We start from the raw sequence: 4,450 nt of genomic DNA, 5'->3' as shown, positions 1-4,450 counted from the left end.
TATGATTATTTTTTGTTGTTTTTCACCAACTTTTTTAAAAAAATATTTTATTTATTTATTTGAGAGAGAGGATGAGAGAAGAGAAGGTCAGAGGGAGAAGCAGGCTCCCCATGCAGCTGGGAGCCCGATGTGGGATTGATCCTGGGACTCTGGGGTCATGACCTAAGCCAAAGGCAGTTGCTTAACCAACTGAGCCACCCAGACACCCCATTAAATTTCTTTCTTTTAGAGAGGTGTGGGGAGGAACAGAGGGAGAGAGAGAATCTAGCGACTCCCTGCTGAGCATGGAGCCCAACAGGGGGCTTGATCTCACAACCCTGAGATCAATGAATGACCTGAGCCAAAATGAAGAGTCAAGGATGTTTAGCTGACCAAGCCACCCAGGTGCCCCATCAACTCTTCTTTTCATTAGAGGTTTATCCACATTGATACACTCATCGTTCTCATTGCTATATGCATCTCACCGTATAGCTCTTTGCGGTTTATTCATCCATGCTTGTACTCATAGACATAGTTTCTTACTCAGACCACGATGTGTTTGGTTTTCTCTACTATAATAATTGCTACACTGAACATCCGTGTCTGTGTGCTCTGGTGGACTTGAACCAGAGCCCATCCTAGCGGTTGTCCTTAGGGGATACCAAGGACCCTCCAAGCTTCCCTGCCTGGAAAATACAGGAGTTGAACTAGGTCAGTGATTCTCAGCCCAGCCTTCACCTTTGAGTAACTTGGGCAAATTTTAGAATTACTGATGCCTGGAGAGATGCCTGGCATCTGAAACATCTGCTAAATTTAAAGAGAGAGGGGGACACGCACACAAAGTCTTGGTCATCTTTGGGAAATGGTTAGTTACAACCACGGGTCATTTCATTCCATGTGAGGCTGTGCTCCCCACTTCTTTTCACTATTTTTTTCTCAAATTTGAAAACTGGGAACCTTCCTCCTCAGAGCCCAGATTAGGAAGAATTCGTTGGTCAGATCTCAGAGAACTGACTCTTCCTAAAGCAGAGCTTTCTTTATTTTCTCTAGGAATATTGCATATTGATTTAGAACATGTTAAACAAGTTCTCAAGGCCAATGAGCTTATTCAAGAAAGAAAATGTCTTGCTAAGTGGAATGGTAAATTCAAGATCCTGAGTTGTTATGAGCCAGACTAAAGGATGTCTCTGGGCTGTTACTTGGCAAGCAGGCTGTGATGGTATTTTTCCTTCCTTCCAGATCAATTTCAGCATGTTTCCATCAGCAGATTCCAGGTGATGGATAGGTAGCTTCAGTTTAAGGGTCTGTTGATCACAGGAGTGACCTGTGGCCTTTCTAGAAGAGGTAAAATAAATCCTTCTGACATTGCTCCTTCCTGCCTCACTCCAACCTTGTCGTAAATCATTCCTCCCAACCTGAGTACTCCCCAGGACTGACAAATCCCCTGAGGGTCAGTTCCTACCTAGTACTTCTGGTTACCTGAAGTTTCTTCAGCCCCACATGAGGGGCTTACAAAGGTGTGCCACACCTAGCCCAGATGTTCCCAAGCTCCCCACTGCTGTCAGATCCCAGGCTCTGTGGCACACACTAGGCATGATAGGCAGCATGAACTAAGGTGGCTTCCTGCTAAATCTATTGTTAAAATGCATATGTTAGGCATATTTCACACAGTTTATGGCAGAGGGCAAGGCTAAAATAAGTATTGAAGCTCAGCCATTAAGTCATTAGTTTAAAAGGAAAAATATTAAATACATGAAGATGCATGTGTCTCTAGCAGATATTATGAAGATATTTTGCAAATGACTACATTTAGAAGACATTGCCTGAGCCAAAGCATAGTCCAGCCCAGTGTATGATAAGCCACTGTGCTCACCTGAGCATTACACCTAGTGAGTGTTGCTTTGGACACACCTCTTCAATTCAGAGTCTCAGCTTCCCTGCCTGGAAAATACAGGAGTTGAACTAGGTCAGTGATTCTCAGCCCAGCCTTCACGTTTGAGTAACTTGGGCAAATTTTAGAATTTTAGAATTACTGATGCCTGGCATTCTGCAGACAACTCAGTGAATGTCTCTAAAAATTCCAGACATCGGAATTTTAAAAAAACCTCTTCGTGTGATTATGTGCAGGCAGGATTGAAAACCAGCAGGTATAATGATGTCTGACTTTCCTCACAGATCTAGGATTAATTGATTTTCTGATCCCATGGGTAAATTATAAAAGTACTGATTCAGTGATGGAGGAGAAGGCTCACTGCCCCCTCCAGGCTCAGCCATACCAAGGGTCGTATTTAACCACTGGGCAGGCCTGGTCAGCATGGGTGTCTGGAAACTCCCTGAGGAGTTTTCCGTGGGTCTTACCTGTTCCTACCATGGTGCATGGTCTAGAATAGGTGCTTAAAAAATGTTAGATGAAATAATGATAGATTGAAGTTCAAGAACATATTTTCTGAAGACATCTAGGACTAATAGGTTCACCAGAAATTAGTAACCAAACTCACAAGAGACTAGTTTTCATATCTGAATTCCAGCTTATTTGTTTCTAAAAGGAGCTCTCAGGGTCCAAGGCGTGGAACCAGTCTTTGTCCCAATGCAATCTGTTCCTAGTGAATGAAATCAGAAGATTACTCTGTGAGCACAAAACAGATGTTGGATCTTCTTACACACCACTGTTACCAAGTTTCAGGGACCTGATGGCCTGGCCTCCATTTTTTTAAGGCTCTTTCAGTGTAAAGGGTCAGGGTCAACCACCTGGAACCAGAGTGCCTTTCAGACCTCTCCCTGACACACTAACAGATGCTCATGGCGCCATTTCCCCTTTTCAAATATTCATGAGGACCCCCCACTGTGCCCTGCATTCTCTTGACCACAACAGTCTCCCAAGAGTTGGGGCGGCTCATGTTGAAGTTGGCTGCTGGCCAATGACATACTCAGGCCGGGCACTTTAATCTCCTCCGTAAGGTCACTCCAAGTCACTCCGCAAGATGGGTTACTTCTGGCAAGCTGTCCTGTAGACAGCTAATCCCATCCTTCGAGCAGCTGGCCTTACAGAAACGGCATCTGCTGACCTTTCGTTTTGGGAGCCATCTTATTTTGAGGTCCACCGTCTACAATTACTTCACCTAAAAATACTTTGGAGTGTGAACAATTTTCAAGGGGAGTCTGCAGCCTGGGCTGTGTTCCTCATCATTTGCTACGGTATTTCAGAGCAGTAGCCTTTTTACTGTACTCAAGCAGCATATTACCAGCTAGACCAAGATTTTATGTGGTCGTTGTTTAGAAGCCCAACTTTATGCTGACCCTTGCAACAATGTTGCCTTCTCCCCATGAACACACCCAAGAATCACATTGCCTGCTTATTTCCCTGATAACACTGCCACCACTCAGCCTCCCTGTGCAGAATTAGCCACCTTCCCCACGCACCATGCCAGTGTTCCACTTTCTTCCTGCCAGTGTAAGTTTCCATCCTTCTGCATCAGCCATCATCTTACTACGTGCCACCACCACCTTCCGTGCCAGTCGTAGGGTTGGTGAGCTCCACATACACCTAAGATCAGAGGGACAGCGATGTTCTTGTGTTACCCAACTGCTGGTGTCCGGCTAAAGAAAAGTGTGTAACACTGAACCGTGGATCTATGTCTGCATCTGTGTATGCTTTTGAGTCAATGAGCTGTGTGAGTGTCCCTGAGATGTTGTTCTGATTTGGGGCATAAATTTATTAGACTCTGGCACTTGCTGTCCCTGTTTCTCCGTGTGCTTAAATAAGAAAAAGAAATGTTTCCTCCATATAGAAATGTTAGAGTAACTCTGAGGGCTTGCTCTTATGGTAAGGAAACCCTTCCTTAAGATTAATGTGCATTTCTCCTCCTTTTAGTCTAGTTGGAACGGGGAGGTGTGTGTCTGCATGACCTCGCACACCAACAGAACATTTAGGGAAGGATATACAAGAACCTGGAAACAGCGATTACTTTAGGGAAGGTGACTTAATGAACTGAGGTAGGAAAGACACATTTTCCATTTGAAAGCCTTTTGTGCTGTTTTGGACTGCTTCTTCATCCATTAAATAAGAGATTATATCTGAAGGATCGTATGGTCTTCTGGGCCCCTTTTCCGAGAGCCCATCATTCTCTTGGATTGAGGGTATGTTTTATATTTCCTTCTCTAATCTTTTTAACAGAATTCAACTGTTCAGGCTTTATTATAAACACCTACTTTCTCCAGCACTGCCTGAGAATGGTATTTTCCACGCCGTGAATTCTCTAGGTAAAGGAGTCTAATCCCTTTATATTGCTAAAGTTTGCAATAACTTCTGAAGGAATATTTCTAATTATTTACATTTATCCCATACCTTCCGACCTCCCTTGTTTCTTCGCAGCTTTATAGGGACAGAGTTCACAAGTCACAGCGTTCACCTCTCCAAAGTTCGGAGGCTTTTCGTGTATTTGCCGAGATGTACAAACATCACCACAGTCTA

Source organism: Mustela nigripes, chromosome 16, assembly GCF_022355385.1.
Source record: "Mustela nigripes isolate SB6536 chromosome 16, MUSNIG.SB6536, whole genome shotgun sequence".
Classification (NCBI taxonomy): Eukaryota; Metazoa; Chordata; class Mammalia; order Carnivora; family Mustelidae; genus Mustela; species Mustela nigripes.
Note: the sequence above shows the minus strand (reverse complement) of the source record.